The sequence below is a fragment of the Rattus norvegicus genome, chromosome 6, assembly GCF_021556685.1.
Source record: "Rattus norvegicus strain SHRSP/BbbUtx chromosome 6, alternate assembly SHRSP_T2T, whole genome shotgun sequence".
Lineage (NCBI taxonomy): Eukaryota > Metazoa > Chordata > Mammalia > Rodentia > Muridae > Rattus > Rattus norvegicus.
The window spans coordinates 48,034,128-48,054,779 of record NC_141539.1 but is presented as its reverse complement, the minus strand read 5'-3'; positions in this window follow the sequence as shown (position 1 = coordinate 48,054,779).

The window sequence follows — 20,652 nt, the reverse complement described above, 5'->3', positions numbered from 1 at the left end:
CTAAATTACCAGGAATAGAGGCCTCGATCTCACCCACACGATGGTCAGGCAGCCCGGACACAAGGACTCTACCGCCAGATCCAAGCTTCAGTTCCAATACCCTGAAAATGAAGAGGCAGAGGGGGAGAGAGTCCCAAACCACCATGAGTCTGCCCTTAGAGCTGTGTCACTGAGGCCACCAACCAAACATTGAAAATGCCCAAAGAACACAGAGCATGCCTCTCGTCTGATTTTTCAGAGAGTCCCTGCATGTCTGCATTAGAGGTGCAAAGTGACAGGCAAATGGAACCTGGCCCTACCCTGGACTCCATGGGCAGGGATGGCAAGCAAGTCCTCACCCATGTGTAACAGGCAAGGGCCCTGAGAGCTATGTGTTCTCTCTGCCCCCACCTCAGACAACCATTTGCCAGTTCCTGCACTAGGCCTGGGAATGGGGAAGGCATTAATTTGTGAGTGATCATGATGTCTGGCATGATGTCACAGGGTCTGGCAGCACCAAAGCCAGCTAAGTCACCAGGAGTCACCTAGCCCAACACAAGGGGAAGCCCGGGAGCTCTGTCACTTTAGCAAGATGACCTACTATTTTATTTCTGGGAGGAAGGAAAATGCCATCATAAGTTAAATGTGCCATGCAAGGTTCACTCCTTGAGGAACTACTCGTTGACCAACTCACTGGCCCACATAGGTTGTGACCAGCCCACCACAGGTGTTGCGTATCAGACATCCCCCATATCAGATGTTTACATTACAATTCATAACAGTAGAAAAATTAGTTGTGAAGTAGTAAAAAAAATAATAATAATTTTATGGTTGGGGGTCACCACAACATGAAGAGCTGTATTAAAGGGCCGCAACATTAGGAAAGCCGAGATCCACCGCTCTAAAGTCATAGAATGTTATGAGAAGGACACAGTCGATGGCAGAGAAGCCCCCTCGTCCCTGTCATATGTGATGTCCTGGGACTGTGGAGTTGGAATCTGGGGATAGGATGAGGGTTCGGGATCTACGGATACCTTACACCCACAGCACAGACCCAACCTCCAAGCCTAATCTTCCAGAATGCGCACCATACACAGGAGCGGGGGCTACTTCCAGGAACACGGGGGTCGCCAGCCTGGAAGCTCTACTAAGCCTTGACTCTCTTTCAAAAGAAACATGGAGGGCTGGAGAGATGGCTCAGCAGTGAAGACACTGACTGCTCTTCCAGAGGTCCTGATTTCAATTCCCAGCAACCACATGGTGGCTCACGACCATCTGTAATGGGATCTGATGCCCTCTTCTGGTGTGTCTGAAGATAGCTACTGTGTACTCACATATATAAAATAAATAAATCTTTAAAAAAGAAAGAGAGAGAGAGAGAGAGAGAGAAGCATACTGACTGAAACGAATCACATACCTCCAACCCCATCTTCACGAAAACCTGTCTCAGAGTTCTGTCTGTGGAGATAGCAGAGATGCAGTCCTGTGCCCAGAGCGCTGACTGAGCTAGAGGAGAAACCATGGGAACGAGCAATACAGCCATAGGGTGGGCCCTGGGAGCAGCTTGGGAGGCACTGGGGCCCAGGCAGGCAGGCAGGCAGAGAAGGCAAGAACAGTTAATGGACAGGCTCCAAAGGCGGGGCTAATGGTTGACGAGGTAGCCCAGGTAACCCTTGGACAGGCTGCCAGAGTAGCACATCTGGCCATATGCAGAGCAATCTCCTACCCCAGGATGTCCCCATAGGTCAGCCTCCAGTGGCGACCTAGAGAAGGCCCAAGGCTGGACAACGCTGAGCAAGTGCCTGGCACAGACAGCCAAGTGTGGACACGAGGGGACACAGCATTTGCAGAGCAGGACCTGCCCTGGGTCACATATGCCCAGAAGGCCTTATTTTTCTCCTAGTTCCCTCCACCCTCTCCTCCTGGTCATTATCATCTTCCTAGAGGCAGATCTCCCAAATCCTCATCCCACTCCTCCCCTCAGAGCTCCCAGAAACAACCGGGCCACTGTGTTTTCTTTTGTATGTTTTGAGGACAAGCTCTCATGTAGCCCAGGCTGGCCTAGAACTCATTTTATAGCTGAGGATGACTCTGAACTTCTGCTCTTCCTACCTTCTCCCCATGGATGCCAGGATTACCGATGTGGCACCATGGCCTGTACTCAGCACTCGGGGCTGAGCTCAAGGTTTCACACAAGCTAGGCAAGTGCTCTACCAAGAAAAGCTACGTCCCTGTATCTCAGTGGCCTTCTTCACTTCACACAATCACTATTACACATCAGTCTCACGGAACCCCCACAAGGCTGGGATTGCTATCCCACTTTCCAGATTAAGAAGCTGAGGCTGAGGCAGAAGGATCATCAGGAGTCAAACCACCAGCTAGGAAGGCATAGTTCCAGTGTCCACCCTGTCCAGAAAAAAAAAAAAAAAAAAAAAAAAAAAAAAAAAAAAAAAAAAAAAAAAAACCTCCCAACTCTATGGGCTTCCAAAGTGACTCACTCCCCTCCTCCTTCCTTGTCCACTGTGAGCTGGAAGAAGTTGACATAACTTCTTCAATAACACCTAGGACAAACACGAGGTGCACTCATGTCTTTTAGGTTTGACTTTGTTTAGGGCAAGCTTTCTCTTGAGAGTCTAGCAAGGCTAGGGCTGGATACCCATTTGGAGCACAGCCATCCCTGGCCTCAGGACCTTCCTCACATGCTCATGCACCCCACCTCTGTGTGTGTGTGTGTGTGTGTGTGTGTGTGTGTGTGTGTGTCTGTGTCTGTGTCTGTGTCTGTGTCTGTGTGTCTGTGTGTGTCTGTGTGTGTGTGTCTGTGTGTGTGTGTACATGTGTGTATGTGTGTCTCTGTGTGTGTCTGTGTACATGTGTGTCTGTGTGTCTGTGTGTATCTGTGTATGTCTCTATGAGTGTTTGTATATGTCTGTGTATTTGTGTGTGTGTGTCTGTATGTGTCTGTGTGTCTATGTATGTCTCTGTGTGTCTGTGTGTCTTTGTGTGTCTGTGTGTCTGTCTATGTCTGTGTGTGTGTCTGTGTGTCTGTGTATGTCTGTGTGTGTCTGTGTGTCTATGTGTGTCTGTGTGTGTCTATGTCTGTCTGTGTCTGTGTATCTGTATGTCTCTGTGTGTGTCTGTGTGTCTGTCTGTGTCTGTGTATCTGTGTGTGTCTGTGTATGTCTATGTGTGTGTCTGTGTGTGTCTATGTGTGTCTGTCTGTCTGTGTATGTCTCTGTGTGTCTGTGTGTCTGTCTGTGTCTGTGTGTCTGTGTATGTCTATGTGTGTGTGTCTGTGTATGTCCTCCCTCCTTCCCCACTTCTCATAAGGCCACCAATGCCGTTAGATTAGATGGGACTTCTTCCTCATGACCTCATTTAAACCCCATTTCTGAATGCCACTCCATGTCCTTTAGGATCAGACCTTGGATACATGAATGAAGAGACACATTTCAGTCACCAACAGTCACTCGGCTTCAGAACTAGAATGTCTGAACCCAAAACAGATCTTCTGTCTTCAACAGCCCCCTCCCTCTGGTTGCTTTACCAGCTGCAAAATAGAGACACCTCCAAAATAGAGACGCACACACATGTGCGCACACACACACACACACACACACACACACACACACACACATACACACACACTGTAAATCCCACAAGCAGCAGCTCTTTGGATGGTGCCAACATTTCAGAATTGGCAGACATCCCCACCCCACCCCCACTGCTGATGAGGTTAACGTCACACTCAAGCAGGAGTGGAAACTGACTGTCCAAGGCTACCTGAGGCTTCTTTGTTTCTGTTTAGCTGCCCTTTGACCTTGGAAGATGGTCATCTCTGCAGGAAAGATCAAGGTAAAAAATCCTCTTGATAGTTTCCCCTAGAGGCAACACCACCCAGAATTTCCTCATGACAGGACACTTTGGTATGCAGCTGCAGAGAGGAAAAACCTGCTGTAGGAGACATCCCCTTCCCCACCCCTTTCTGGGCCAAAGCAAACGTCATAAAGATGGCAGGTACTGACCTGAGATTAAGAGAATTCCAGACAAAAGGCCTGTGAGTTAGCATCTGTGGCTCTCCCTGGGTAAACTCTACACAGATCGAAAATCTGTGCCTTGTGGCATTCCAGCCATGGATATCCTCAGTCAGTGCTCTGTGTCCTATGACCAGGAGCTACTGATCCTTTGCAAACAGTGACAATAAATGCATCAAGTAATTTCTCTTCCTTGGACTATCACCAATCTCAGCCTTGAATGCATGTTTAAGTAGATTATGTGTGAATGGTTTTACAATGTGGAGGAAGGACACCTCAGGGAAGCTAAGCAAGCAATCTTTCCAACCAGGTCCACTTGCATGGTGACCATAAACACACACACACTCAAATAAACTCAAGGGCATCTGATTGACTTCCAGGAAGGAGGGGAGCTGTGAAAAATTCCAGCACCTGCTGCGTGGAATGCAGGCCTCCAGCAATGATAAGTTGAAGGCACTACTTAAAAAACAAATCATGTCAGGCATGGTGGTGCACACCTTTAATCCCAGCACTCTGGGAGGGAGAGGCAGGAGGATCTCTGTGAATTCAAAGCCAGCCTGGTTTACATAGTGAATCGCTGAGTCACAGTGTTGCATAGAGAGACAGTGCATTAGGATCTCTCATATTATCCTCTAACATCCTACATGACATTGGGCAGGGAACTCATGGGAACCCCCACCTCTCCTGCATGGATGAAAGAGAAATTCATTCAATGCAGACTTCACAAGGCAGAGGATGAGTGCGGCAGATTCAAGTTCCTGTTCCTGTAAAGTCAGATGCTGATCACAAAGAGCCAAGTGCAGTTAGAAAGTAGGACTGAGTCCCAGAGGTCTCCAGCATGGGGGGAGCAACTGTGGTTTACAATGACTCGTTATCTACTTTATAAAGAGCCAGAGTAGAAAGTTAGAACATTCTCATCACATTGATAACTGTTTGAGGACCTAGGAATGCTGACTTGGTCACTGTAGACTATACGTATGTTAAATTATCACACCATATCCCATAAGTGTATGTAATGATGATATGTTGATTATGTTTCTTTAAAACATTTTTAAAAAAAAATAGTTAAACATAAACAGGAAAATCTCCTCCAACAGCTAGATATTGCCAATCAACCAAAATCGATGGATGCTCCAGCCAGGTAGATAATGCACTGAGATCCTGCACTGAGAACCCCGGAAACTACCAAGGCCTCACTAGTTCCCAGCTGCCTGCGTGACTCTTAAAGTTTCTAGCAAAGTATATAGACTAAGACTCTGTCCCCAGAACAAATTCATGGTGATGGGTTGGAAGACATTCTTCAAGAAATAAAACTAAGCAAGCAGCCAGGTAAAGGGAGGTAGAGAAGAGAGCTTGGGTCCTGCTCAGCCTCAGTACCTGCTTCTCATGGCCCTGATGAAGAAGAATGCCTCGGCCAGCTTACCCTATGCAATGACAGTTTAGCCTGGCTCTTCTGTTAAAGAGATTGACTTAAAAAAGAAGAGGATGGAGCCCACCCCTCACCCTCCGTACCCCACTCCCACCCCTGTTGCTCATAATGTGAGGGTGTAATGACTATCCTTCGACTGGTTTTGTTTTGGGTTTTGGTTTAGAGCTGGCTGGTTGGGTGACCCCAGGGATCCTGAGGCTTCGCTAGCCAAAGTCATGCTCTCACTGTGCCAGCTTTCCTTTTGCTGGCCACAGGAGGGGTTGCAGGTCCTTACTGATGCTCCTACCTCCTGGGTAGTTTATTTGGGCTTTGATCATTAACGGTACCTGAACATACAATTACCCAGAACAGAGAATGCCTTTGCGCCTCTCCAGATGCCATCCTGGAACTGTAACCTTAGGAGGGAACACTGAGGAGCTCCCCTCACTCCCAGTGCTTCCTGCTGAGACACGGTTCTGCTACATTCTAGCTGGGGCACAGAGCTTCGCCAGTCACTGGAGATCTTAAAGCATTCTAGGAAATACTGAAAAGTGTCAGCACTCAAATCTGGGCTTAGCCCATCAGACTTGTTATCCAAACTAGCCTGGAAGCTGAGGCAGGGAGATCCCAAGTTCAGTACCAGGCTGAGTCCCAGGCCAGCCTGGGCAACTTGATGAGACCCTGGCTGAAAAGGCAGTGTAGAAGAAAACCAGAGTGTAGCTGGTGATGCTCTGCACTGGCTCTGGGTTTAATCCCCAGCCCCTGATCTCCAAATACTTGTCTGTGCTCACCGTGGATTAGTGGTCGTGATTCCTCCAAAGCCCTCTGTTGCCTATGAGCCCAAGTAAACTCTTCATTCCTTAAGCTGATGTTGTCAGGTGCCCCGCAGCAAGGAGGAAAGTAACAGTTCCAATCGGTTTCATTCCCGTCACATGAGGCTATGGGAAAGATCTACTTCCTCAGATCATCTAAGCTAACTCCAAGGGAAGGATGTAGAGAGAATTTGGAACTGTCCTTAGACTCTCCTAGGGGACTGTCACTTTTCTGTGTGCACACTGGCTTCCATGAGACAACGGCTCCAAAGTTGAACTCTCGAGCCACCCTCAGAAGAGGCCAGCAGTCCCCCAGAAGTGGGCTCCCTTCCAGAGTGAGGAGGGGATGGCTCTTCTCACCCTGTGAGCTTGGTAGAATATCACAAAACACTGCCAATCAAGGGGCTCAAACCCAGCAGTGTACAGAGTTTAAATGCCAGCTTCCAGTGAAACCTGGTGTCTCCCCAAGAAATAAAATCCCCAACAAAGTTCTGCTTTCTGCAGATTGGAACCTTCCTCATTCTGGTAGAAGCCTGCTTCAGACCTCAGATAGAGATGCAGAAGCAAGCCCAGGAGGGCTACACAGTCTACAGAGCTGACCCTCCAACCCCACCACCTCAGTTCCATCAGTGACTGGACTCGTAGGTGTTTCTCAGGACAGAGACCTGGCCTTCCTCGTATTTACAATAGGGCTGGTCCACTGAGAAGAGGCTTTTCTAAGGTGTGGTAGGGAGGGTGCGCCTCTCCAGCTGGCCACTTTGCAGACATTGTGCCACCAGTTAGGAAGTGACTACTGGAGCAGCACAAACAGATTTTTTTTGTTTTGCTTTTGTTTTTTGCTTTTTGTCAAAGTGAAGGTGTAATTCTCTCAGATTCTGTGAGAACACACACACACACACACACACACACACACACACACACACACACACACATTTTTACCAGCCTAATCTGTTTCCTAGCATCTGGTGGCTGCAGGACCTGGGAGCCAGCTTAGATGGGGAGTCACACAGGTGAACCTGCTGAGCTCTGGAGGGAGGGAGAGCCCATGAGGTAGAGCTCCAAAGACCCCTGTCCATTGGAGACCATGAGTAGCCCCTCTCCTTCCTCCCTTCCTCTCCCTCCTCCCTCCCTCCTCTCCCCCCTCCTCCCCTCCTCTCCCTCCTCCTTTCCCTTCTCCCTCCTCCCTTCCCCTCTCCCTCCTCCCTCCCTCCTCTCCCCCTCCTCCCCTCCTCTCCCTCCTCCTTTCCCCTCTCCCTCCTCCTTTCCCCTCTCCCTCCTCCTTTCCCTTCTCCCTCCTCCTTTCCCTTCTCCCTCCTCTCCCTCCTCCCCTCTTCTCCCTCCTCCCCTCTTCTCCCTCCTCCTCCCCTCTCCCTCCTCCCTCCCTCCTCTTCCCCCTCTCCCCTCCTCTCCCTTCTCCTTTCCCTTCTCCCCCTCCCTTCCTCTCCCTCCTCTCCCTCCTCCCTCCCTCTCCCTCCTCCCTCCCTCTCCCTCCTTCTTCCCTCTCTCTCCTCCATCCCTCTACCTTCCCATCCCTTTCCCCCTCCCCCCAGGGTACTAAACAACAGAAAAAAGAACCTTGATGTGCCGCCCATTTTTATTTCCTGAAGACATGGCTCTCTGTCCACGGTGGGAAAAGACTCTTGGACTAGAACCAGAGGGCGCAGGTGGAAACTTCTAGAGTCAAAGCAGGCTGAGTAGCCATCTCAACCTGGAAGCTACCAATCCTGGATGAGCAAGCCATGCAACTTCCCCTGAGCCTCAGTTTCCCTGTGAGAACAGAGTAGTCAACCCCACAGATAAGTGGGTACAAGATGGAGGTAGGGACACTCATGGCCTCCACACGGCGGGGTAGCCTTCATCATCACTTCTGTTGGCAAATCAGTCATTTTTATGCCCTTCCCCCGAACACCAGAATTTGACAGAAATGCTTCCTGCCCATGGAGCCTATTCTCTGTGTTTTGGCAGACTCGTCGCCGTATTTCCAACAATCACACTTTCCTTTCCTCACAAGAGGTAGGAGAGGGACAGTCTCTGTCCCCAAGAGCAGACTTAGGGCTCTCTCATTTCCTCATTTTTCCACTCAACACTTTTGAGGACTTACATTCTAGATGGAGAGACAGAACCAATGGCAGGCTTGGTCCATAAATAAGTTACGTAGTAGGTTAAAGATCACAGGCAGAAGAGGCACGAGGGAAGTCAAGTGGGTGGGGAGGGTGGAGGTGGGTTGAACATTAAATGGATTGTCAATAAGGACCTCACTGATGGACGAGAGCTAAAGAGGATGTCTGAGGCAAGCCCATTCCAGGGGGAAGAGAGGGCTGGGCTTGTGCCTGGAATGTCTGCAGATGTCTCCCCAGCCCATACTTCATCCCTGTGCCTTAGTCCTAGATTATGACCTAGACACCTAGTGGCATTCAAGATGAGTCCAAGTCTGCCCCCTGGGAGTCCAGCCTGGCCTAGGCTAAAAGCAGAGACTGGTCCCCAAGCTTCCCAGACACTATGTATAACCCCATCCTACAGGAGCTCTTTTGTCTTTCTAGCAGGACCCTCTCAAAGCCAGTTCTACTCTGGGGGCTCAACTCACACCCTGATCACACCGCAAAACCGAATTCCTCCTGAATAGGATCCTTCTCTCTCATTCCAACAGCGGTCCAAGCCCACAGGCAGCTTCCTCTTGGGTACTGCATGGGCCCAGGTCAGGCAGCTACACTCATACAGGGCCTCTCACTCCAACCACCACTCACCCAGCAGCTACTGTTCCTCACTGTTTCTCAGGCCACTGTGTTTTCTAGTGCTTCCAGGAGCTGTTGGTAGGAATGCAGACAGCCTTAGAAAATGCAATGGCGTAGTCTGGGGGATGCACAGGAGTTAGGAGTAGAAAGCTTGGTGAGCCACTGAGGAATACACACCAGGAAAGAAAGCAGACTCCCCTGCCCCCTGCAAATAAAAGGGAAGGTTGGAGGAAGACTACCTTCCCCTCAGAACTGTCTCCAACCCTTCTTACCCACAAGTGCCAGCTCGGCGCCCCAGGCCCAGTCACACACAGTCCCTCAGCGTTCTTTCACTCAAGGAAGACTCCCAGGAGGTTCTTCATCCTGTGACTGGAGAACCAGTACTTTTCAATGATGGCCAGCTACCAGATGATTTCCTCACATAAACTCTCGTGAAGAGCTACAGAAGACAAGACAGAGAAGTAGAGCTAGTCTGACTGAAGAGAAAGCATAGAATCCACTGGCAAACATCAGCTCTCAGACAGTTCAGCTCAGCCCATAAGCTGCCCCTCAGCCAGAGGCCAAGGATCCACCAGGCATGGTACTAGGATCAGGAAGAGTACACTCTGCAGGGCCTGGTGCCTCTACCATGGAGGCTGACTATGATGCCCTGGAAAGAAGCTGCTAGAACCAGAATAGAAGGGCCATCTGTCTATCGGTTGGTCGATCTGTCTGTCTGTCTGTCTGTCTGGAGAGAACACAAGAAGATGCATGTATATGTGAGACAGAAATGTCAGTCAATGTGTAATTTAACTCCACAAGGCCACAGCCCCAGTTCTTTCACCAAATAGCAATAAAACTAAAAGATAAAAAGGATAGCCCCAAATGACAAGGATTTTTCTGAACAGGGAGTGGTATGATAAAGTCCTTAGTGACCTGAGTCAGGCTCACAGCAACCCAGGCAGGTGGGCAAACAGAGCAGACCCTGTGCCCCTCTGCTGCCCCATAAAATCAGTCCCTCAAGGTTCAGGTCAGGGCCAGGTCCCCATGATACCTGCTTTGCAAAGGCCATCCAGAGGCTCGCCGTGCCCTGTAGGGCAAGAGAGCAAAACCTGGCATCTTTTCAACTTTGTTAGATTCATTCCTGGCTGTGAGTATCTAGCATCCTCCTGAACTAACAGTTGCCATCAAATAGCCAAATACAGGACATTTTCTTCTTTTCATTTTTACCAAGAAGAAGCCTCAAACTTGGGAGAGTGTTAATTGCTACCAATATGTATGTGTTCCTAGCAAAGCCAGAACCAAAGATCTTGTCCTGACCCAACCAGGCACACCAAGCCCAGACACCATCCAAAGGTCTTGAGAGCACCTGGGTCAGGGAATGTTGCAATGTCACTGGGGATCCCACTGTTTCATCCCATAAAGTCTCTGGTGCCGTCCCTCTTAGTCTCCAGAGTCGTCCCAACCCAGCCAGGGTGGGGAGGGGGGAGCTATAGAGATGGCTATAGAAAGGTGGGTTGTGAAGAACCCTCAGGTACAACAGAGTGGGCACCACAGGGCAAGCTCAGAGAGCCACCAGTCTAGCTTGTCAATATCAGGGGGAAGGGCTGAGGGACAGCAGGAACATCAGTACAAAGTGACATGCTTTTAGGCTCTCACATTTAACCTCTTCTACCCCAGCTGCCTTCTTCTACCCTGGGTTCTGGGTGTGACACCTGGCACCTTCTAATGAGCCTTCTGATGGACCGTCTTCGCTGTTTCACAGGTGAGGAACTGAGGCTCAGAGAATGTCTCGACGCTTCCCAACAAAAGCCAAAGGGTGGTTGAAACCATTGTGAGAAAGGAAGGCAGGAATCGTGGGACCAGCTGGGGAATAGGCAAATCCTGGAGAGAAATCCCGACAACCTAAAGCCTGTCTGAGATCGCAGGTCATGTGGGACCAGGAGATGCCAGCTTCACAGGCCCTGCCCAGTGGGCAGCCATCATGGCTGCTTTGCTCTGATAGCATTCTACCCATCAAAGGGTTGGAGTTACTCACTTTTCCTGCTTTCCTTTTACAAACACGAGCCTGTGATTAAATCTTGCTCTGAAACATGAATTTCCCACAACCCCACTTAATTCAAGCACATCGAAGAAAGATGCAGAAGCCAAAGCCAGAGCACCAACCAAAGCTGGTCCTCAAAGCCTATGGGACAAGGGAACCGGCCATGCTGGGGCAGAAGAACTGGGGGGCAGGTGTCCTGGCTATTAGCAATGGAGGGGCTCCATGCTTTGGGGAGCTAAGCCAAGCCTTTAAGAGGGGATCCCACGCTACAAGTCACGGTTGCTTCTTGTGAGAGCCCTGGTGGACGTGGAGCTTCATGAACGTAAGCCTCTGGTATAGCTTTGTTTCTGTTCTGTGGCCGACATGCTAAAAGAAGGCAGCTGGGGTAGAAGAGGTTCCTTTGGCTTAGGATTCCAGGTTACAGTTCATTGGTTCAGAGAAATCAAGGCAGACACTCAAGCAGCTAGCTGCCTTGTCATACCCATGGTCAGAAGCGAAAAAAAGAATAAATGTGTCCTTGCTTGCGTGGTGCTTAAGCCTGGCTGGCTTTCTTCACTCTTAACTCAGAGCCTAGCCCATGAGATGGCATCGCCCAAAATTCAATGGGGTCTTCCTGCCTCAGTTAGCAGTCAAAATAATCACCCTAGGTACACCCACAGGCCCATCTGATGCAGACAACCTCTCATTGAATAGCCTGTGTCTCCTGACTCTAGGCTTTGTCGAGTTGACAATTCAAGCTACCCATGTTCATATCTCTATAAAATTGGCACCATGTCCCAGAGACAGCTTCTATCAAACACATCTGTGTCTGAGCCAGTGTAGCTCAGCCTACGGCTGGTGTAGCTGGGAGGTGAAAGCCTTGGGAGACCCACTGGAGCGTCCAAAGCACCAAGAGACACTGAGGCTTGTGCCTCAGCTCTGTCTCCCTTAAAGTTGTCTGTGGCTATCTATCTCATGTGAGTTCCAGGACAGGTGTGAACCTTGGCCACCATGACAGCTTTGCATGACCACTGAAGAATCTAGGGAGAAGGTAACAATGCCCATGGCAACACAGGTAGAATGAGTCGGCCCACAACTATTATCCGTGAAGAATAGATGTTTGGGATAGAAATGAGGCATTAGCCCTTCTTTCTAAAATTCTGAGTTTAGGGCTTTTCTCTTGATGTGGGAGGAAGAGCTATCCCGAGGCTCCTACATAAAGCCGGGACTTGGAACCTTGGCTCTTGTACCTTTAAGATGCTTCACTAGTGAACCAGCCTTATGAGGTTGCAAAGCGCTGCCTGTCACCTCTGGATTTTTTTAGGGGTGCGAACATCCAGAAGTCAGCATGGTTCTAATTTCTACTTGGCACTTGGTAGCATGAATTTTTTAAAACAAGAAAAGTGTCAACTTCAGATCTCCCTTCCTTCCCAGCGCCATAAGTATTAGTACAGAAGTCCCCAGAGGTCTGGTCTACCTATGGGTGTGGAACCCCAGCAGGTATTGCCCTTGGTCCCTATTTCAACCAAAGGACCATGTAGCTCTTGCCTGGGTCAGGGAGCTAAGTCAGCAATAATTCTAGAAGACCTGTTCTAATAACTCACAGCTCTTCCCTACTTCCCAGGGCTGCCTCCCCACTTCCCAGGGAGAACCTGGCTAGTGTGGCCCTCCTCACTGCCCAGGGGCACCTCTTCACTGCCTTTACAGTCTTAATGGAGGCATTTTCTCAGTTGAGGTCCCCTCCTCTACGTTGACTGTAGCCTGTGTCAAGCAGACACGAAACCAACCAGCCTGGCATCTATATACTTTTTAGACTTTATTTATTTTACCCTCATGGTTATTTTATGGGAGTCAAAGGCAGTGGCTGATTCACATATTAGTAGCCAGTGCCTCTGTGAGTGGAGCAGCCACCTCTCCTTCACCTTCCCCTGAAAGTTATTTTAAAGGGTTCTGGGCTGCTGTTACTAAGTATTAACAGATTTACTTTTGTTGTTTGTTTGTTTCAAAACAGGGTCTCTCTGTTTAGCTCTAATTGTCCTGGAACTCACTCTGTAGACCAGGCTGGCCTCAAACTCACAGAAATCTGCTTGCCTCTGCCTCCCTAGAAGTAGGATTAAAAGTCTGTACCACTACATCTGGTTCAAACTTGTATCTGTAAGGACTCAAGAAATGGGATCTTTACATAAAACAATAGGGTGTGTGGGAATAAATGGGATTTGTGTGCACTTCTACTGATTTTAAACTAAAAAGTGCCCAATTTTACTTTTCTGAAGACATCTACAAAAAGTTCCTATTCAAGGAAGAGCCTACATATGGCTGCCTTCATCCCGCATGAACAGTATGTTCCAGAACTTTCCATTGCTCATGGGTACAGACTAAGGTCCCCAAAAGACAGAGAAGGACCTCACACTGGAGCAGAGAAGGGCTTGGGAGGCACCTTGGAACTGGGACTCTTTTACTTGGAAGTAGAAAGGTAAAGATTTTTCCCAGACGGCCTTTGCCCGCTGCCCCGGGCACTGATCTGTTCATTGTGCCCTGTGGTCTCTCTCCTTCAGACATCCCAGAACACTTATTAACTGTGCTCACCTCCAGCCTCACAAAGGTTCCTTCCTGATCCTAGTGAATCCTTCACACAGACCGAGTGTACAGAGTTAACAAGCTACCCGGAGTCTCCAAGACTTAGCAAGCCCAGGCCCCTACAATACTGAATAACCCTCAGAGGCTAAGGTATTGAAACCACTGAGGTATCACCATGGCAGACCCCACCTCATGGCCATCTTCGAGAAGAAGACAGCAGGCCTCACACCTCAACACAGCTCATAGTCCAATGGCTAATCGGGCCCCTCCATCTCTGGAATAAGAGAACCAAGTGGGACCATCAAGGTCAGTCACTCTCCATTGTAGCTGCATGGTCTCAACGTTGCCAGAGCACCTCCCAACCTTTGCCCTCAGGCCCCCAACAGTACCTCTGTGCAGGCCTGGCCTCTTTTCTAGGTTGCAAAGGATCATCTCCTATATGAGCCCCTAAAGGCCTCCTCTCCTCAAAGCTCAACTGCCTTCACAGGCCTTCTACCCCCTGGAAGGAATTGGCTGGCCTTGCCTATCTGTGTTCCTCTTTGTAACTGAACAGCAGAACCCTTAGGTCCCCACGGGGCACCTCATGCTGGAGACCGGCTCTCCCAGGCACCAGTAGTCCTTGAAAGGTATCATTTCATTTACAGTCTACATCACAGGCAAAGTGGCTAGAAGGACTAGGCCACGGCGCCCTACCCTAACCCGTGGGAAAGGGCACTACATTTCCTTGGGACCCAGGCTATCCTGGGGGCTCTAGTGAGGTGACCAGATAGAATAATAAATAATAAGATAGTGTGAATAGGAGTCCTGAGGGGTACCCAAGGGCCCCCCAAAACTCAAGCACCTTTCTCTGACAAAGCAGTAACACTCAGGCACTGACCCAGAGAAAGGATGGTAGGACATTTAGGGCAAAGATGCTAAAAGGGTGTCTGGAAACCTGAGGCCAGGATAGGGACTCTGCCCTCTCAGGATAAGTGGGGAAGAGATAGAGTTGGACAATGATGCCCTCTGGCACCCTTCAGCCCAGAGGAATGAAACACTGGAGACATTGCTGGTCAGCATCTCACAGGGAAGGATTCACACCTCAAAGCCCAGCTGCTCCCACCATAAAGACCTTTAAGAATCACTTCAAACCACAGACAGCAAAGACTCATCGCTCCCTACCTGCAGGGAAAGGACGGCAAGTTAACTTTTTAACAGAAACCACAAGCTGTCAAGGTCACCCAATAGGCCCTGGTGGCCAGCGGGATTCAAAAACTCCAGAGACACAGTCACAGTGGGAGCCTCCCGCGCGCATCCTGTCTAGAAGCCTCCATCAGTTTGCTCGCAGCTTCCAGGAGCCCAGGAAGTTAGGGCAGCTGTGGGGGTTCATACAGGATTGGAAAGTGCAGGAGTGAAGTGAATACTTCATGATTCAGCCACCCTTTCCCACTGTCCAACCGCTGTGAGCCTCAGTTTCCCCACTGGAGAACAAGTCATCCCTGCCTCATTAGAGGCTGGTCCCTTCCCCTCACCTCACACCTCCTCATTGAAAGTGAAGCAGGACTGCTTTCCCGAATCAGCCTCACTTAGCTTCCGGTTCTGGCAGTTTCCCAAACTCAGACTTGTTTGGGGCCCACAGTCTGAGCTTCCCGTCATCTCCCTTTGTGGGTCACATACCAGTGGGGACGGGGTGGGAAGGGGTAGGAGGACACAGAATCAGGTCAGCTCCAGGGACCCTGCACCAGCCTGGACCAGCCACAGCAGCACAAATAGTTTAATTATTAACTCTTTCCCGATCGCAGCCAGACTCCCACGCACACTCCTGAGATTCTAACCCCTTCATCCCATTCAGCGTAACTCCGCCTCCCACAGGGTGAGAGGACCAGCGTGCTTGGCTCCTGAGTCATGGCTTCATGGCTTTTCCTTCCTTCTAGGTTTTCATGGTCATCTTGGGAGAATCATGCTTGCTTTGTATGTTGACAATGACTCCCTTTGGAGGCCATGTCTCTATGTCAATATCTCTGATTCCCCCTTCCTTCTCTTTCCTCCCTCTGTCACCCCCGAGGCCCTGGGTTCTCAATATCATGACCATGAACAGCAGTGTTGGGTTCTCAAGCTTTGACCATATCTAAATTGCTCCCCTCTCTTGAGGACCCGAGTACTTAAAGAAATGCATGATTCTCTTCTCTCCTCGGGGTACCAATGTGCCACAGAAATGACCACATCCACCACCCTCACGTGTCCCTTGACGAGCAAACTCCTCCTGGCACTCTTGTGCCTTTGCTGTGTTATTTCCAAAGCTCCTTATCATGACACCAAAGTTCAAGTCCCTCCTTGTACTCAACACCGGTGGCCTCTGGCTCCAGGCTCTGCTCTATTCTGATCATTCTGAAGGTCCCAGCAAGTAAGAGGAGCATAACCCCAGCCTCCCTGATCATACCTGATTGGTCCCTCCATCTTCAATACCCACCTCTCCGGCTCCAAACCTCAGCTGTGAGAGTCACGCCTCCCTCCTGAAGATCCCCTTGGCACCATGTTGATTTCCCTTCAAGCATCAAAGCCTCTGCCTCACTCCCCATCCAGCCCTGCAACGGAATGGACACATCATCCTTCTTCCCTCAGCAGTGTTCCAGAATACACTCAGGAAAGGCAAGCCCGGCCCCTCTGTGTATCTCTTTCTTGAGATACTGTAACAGACAACTGCAAACCAAATGATTAAAACAACAGGAGCCTATTGTGTCATAACTCTGTACTAGAACTACAGGGCCAGGGTGTCATCCGGGCTGTGCCTTGGAAGCTCCAGGAGAGGACCCTTCCTTACCCCTTCTCAGCTCTAACTGGGCCAGCATGCCTTGACCTGTAGATGCAACATTCCAAACCCTACTGCCATCTTTGGGTGGTACATTCTCTGTGTGTCCAGTTCCCTCCTTCCTGTCCCAGGACGCTAGTCACTGGGTGAGGGTCCAGGCATGCGATCTCGTTCTATCTAGATTGCATCTGCAAAATCTCTATATTCAAATAAAGCCCTGCTTTCAAGGACAGAAGATGAAGACTTGAGTATGGCCATTTGGAGGATCATGATGGCACCCATGTCACCAGATATGTGCCTTGGACATACTGCTACATCTTCCTTGTCTGGCCTCTCAGACATGGAAGCTCTGAAGATGCTGTGAAAGAAGGTTGGAAGTGGGCGTGGCCCAGCACAGACTCTTGGCCTCTCCCTGTGAGACCCATGATGCATTCTTACAGGTAGAACTTGAAGCCTAATGGTTGCTGCCTCTCCCCTCCCTCTCTCCTCTCTTCCCCTTCTCTCCCTCCCTTTCACTCTCCTCTTTCCTCAGTCTCTCTCTCTCTCTCTCTCTCTCCCCACCCCCATCTAATCCTAAAAACATATCTAGTTTTTCTTAAGGGAGGGGAGGGGAAGGGGAGGGGGAGCATTTGGTGTCTTCCTATATCGCTTTTTACCTTGTGTTTGGAGACAGGGGCTCTCTGTTCATGAGCCAGGAACTCACTGACTCGACTGATTGGTCAGAAGCGGGACTCTGCCTTACCATTGCTGGGATAACAAGTGTGCTCCTGACTTTTTCCTGGGTGTTGGGGATCCAAGATCAGCTCCCATGATTGCCCAACAAGCATTTCACTCACAAAGCTGTCTTCCAAGCCCCTAAGAAATCACTGAAGATATGCTACTTTACAACATACAAAAACTCTCCTGAACCTTATCAGTTGCTCTAAAGTAATGAAGAAACTCAACGGTCGTGAGCTTTTGTGAAGCAGAGTACTTGGGTCTGGAAGCCTGAGTACCCAGGCCTAATCACACAGGATCCTGAAGCAAGCCAAGCCACCCTCCGTCTCTGTCTCCTCTATGAGGTGTGAGCACACAGGTTTGGGTGGAAGTACACATAGAAAGGCCACAGCAGAACCAGGGCTATTGTGTGTTCATTCCTATCAGTTCTCCTAACTTCCCCTGTTTTGTGCAGTGTAAACAGAAGTCACAGAGGCAATCTGAGCCCAACGTGTTTACATTGTACAAAACTGAAGACCCTTAGAATCCTTCTGGTAGAAGACGTCAAGGCCAGAAGCATTCTCTTCTGAGCTGGGGGTTTGGCTCGGTCAACAAGGGACTATTTGCTGAGTGTTATCAGAGACCTCCAAGGCTCCATAAAGCCTAGAGTTCAGCTCTCCACCCTGAGAAGGCAGAGATCAAGGGCCTCTTTGAGGATCAATTACTCGGAACACAGAGAGGCTCACAGAGGCAGTGTGCAGTTAAACAGAAAACACGACTTTCTACCGGTGCCTGCATCCTGGGGGTCCCCCGACCCCAGGCTCCTCCACACTCAATTCCAATGAATCTTTGTCAGGCCACCAACAGCAAATGCATGTCCCATTAAGAGTCAATGGAGATTGCAGCTTTGAAGACAGACAGTGCATGCATCCAGTGCTCATGGAATCCCCCACCCCAGCCTCTGCAGGGCTCTCCCCTCTCTCTACCTCACCCCCTGCTTCTCTCCATGCCTACAACTTTGCTTTGCCAGAATCCGGAATCCGAGCCTTTCTCTCTAAGCAGAGAGGAATAAGACTGAGGAATTCTTTACTGCTGCATTCTTTTCCTGAATTGCTAGATACACTCTCTCCCAGCCCTGTGGCCCAGCTAAGACCCAAATGAGGATCGTGTTAGTATAGATGAGAAGAGAGAACTCTTTGGAAATAAGATCCAGGATCTCCACAGGACAGTGGACATTTGGCCAATGAGAAAGGACAATGGAATGTTAGGCAGGACTCCCTGGAAAGGGTCTCATTTATTGATCATTTGTCTCACCATGGTTCACTCAATGTCTATCGAGGTTTAACTCCGCTGGACCCCCACTTCCCCCCATTCACTCTAACAGTAGTGGTTTCTCTTTTCCAAGTGGCCGAGTTGTGATAGTGTTTCCCATCCTCATTGCTGTTCTCATATGCAGAAGTAAGTTTCCGGAGTGCGACATTTCCTAAAGCCCAGGGAAGGTTCTAGAGAATGAGCAATGATAGTTAGCCAGAGTATGTCTTGGACAGGTCTCCCCTGATTCTCCCTGATAAGAATGAGGAAAGTCACCATTTACACAGTGTACCTATTAATAACATGTTATACAACATATCTCTTGTATGTAAATGTGATGTAATATGACACTCTGTATGTAGTATATGTTTAAGATTTATTCTTCATCTAAGTATATGTGTGTTCATACGCATACAGGTGATCAGAAGAAGGTACCAGTTCCCCTGGAGCTAAAGATATAGCAATTGTTGTTGGTGGGCTGAGAATTGAATTCTGGTCTTCTGAGGTCCTCTGAAAGAGTAGCAAGTGCTCTTAACCACTGAGCCATCTCTCCAGCACAAATGCCCACACACATGTAAATGCTCATCCTTGATGAGGTCTGAGTTTGATTTAGGGAGTCTCAACCATTCTTCTACTTCTCATTAAACAAAGGACTCTCAATCAAACGCCGAGCTTGCCAATGTGGATAATCTGGCTGGGCAGCATGGGTGTGTGTGTGTGTGTGTATGTGTGTGTGTGTGTGTGTGTGTGTGTGTGTGTGTTATAGAGAGAGACCTATAGACCATATATATTAACATGTGTGTTTATGTTATATAGAGAGCGAGACCTATAGATTGTGTGCGTGGGTGTATGTATAAGAGCATACCTATCAGCCAAGTATTGCATATGGACAAAGTACTTTTTAAGTTGTATACAAATATGCCCTAGCATGAGTGTGGCTGGTCAGAGGCTAACTCATTTTGTGTGGCCGGTTGGTCAGGGTCTCTCTGTTCTGCATCCTTCCAGCTAGCAGGCCACGAGCTTCCTGTGGTTCTCCTGTCTGTCTCCCACCTCGCTTAGGTGCGCTGGATTGCAGATGCACACCAGCACATCTGACTTCTGTGTGGGTTCTGGGTGTGGAAAACAGGCCTGCACAGGCAGGGCTTTTACCCTTGCTCAAGCTCCCTGGCCCACATCTAGTTCATGTTTTTAATTGGAGTGGTTTATTTTTAACCCGATGCTCCTGGTTTCAAAGGAGAGCAGGATATGGCCCTTTTGGATCCACCTAGAAAAGGTTTCCTCTCTGCACTTTTCTGGATCCCAGTTTCTCTGACACTTCCCCGCCCCCACCCCCGTCCCACCCCCACCCCCATCCCCATCCCCACCCCCATCCCCTCCAAGCTACACATGCTTCACCATCCGGGAATGGTTTACCTCTCTCCCTTGTGATGATGGAGAGTTGCCTGTACTGCCTCAGACAGCAACCCACATGACCTCATGTAACTCCCCAGACAGGAGCCCCAGAAATCAAATCCAGAGGCCCCCAGCAGGGCTCCAAAGGAGCCTGTGAACGCTGCAGAGAGCAGAGGAGGCTCAGCTCTCCCCCTGGTTAAGTTCCTCAGTTTTGACCCAAATACAAAGGCTCTCCTCAGTTTTCCTGAGGCTGTGAGCACCACACAGATACCCCATCACAACCCACTGCCTGAGCTAGCCCGAGGTACCACATTGCCTCAGTATCTCTTCCTGTTGACTCCACACAGACCCACACACATATACCACAATCCAAGCTAGCTTGGGGTCCTTGTGAACATCTCCTAGCACCTCCTCTGTTGTCTGTTTTAAGGTGTCCTTTTAAATGTTCCAAGTTCACTCTCCATGGGTGAGACCTGGGCCTGGAAGAATGGGTTGCTGTGTCCCACACACTGCGGGCTGTTTTCTTAAGGCCTGAGGATGAACCGAGTCACTTCAAATCAGATGGTCTTTAGCACTTAAGATGGGGAGAGGACAATGGGGATAGAGCCGCCATCTTTGTGCACTGAATAGGCCGTTACTGAAGCCTACAGGAGGAGGCTGGGAAGGGGTGGGGGGCTGGGTAACATTGCCTTCTTCTGCTACCTCCCCAGCACTTTGTCCAAGAAATTACTGGGAAGTTAGATGACTCCAATGCAAACTGCTTCTGTCTTCGGTCTGGGGAAGCAGTATTTATCCCATCCTGTAGATCCCAGGCTAGACCACGAGGTCTGTCTCTAGAGTCACTAATCTCCCACATTAATAACTGGGGTCAGTTCCAAGAGGAAGAGGATCCTGATATGGAATCCCTGCTTCCCCTCACCACAC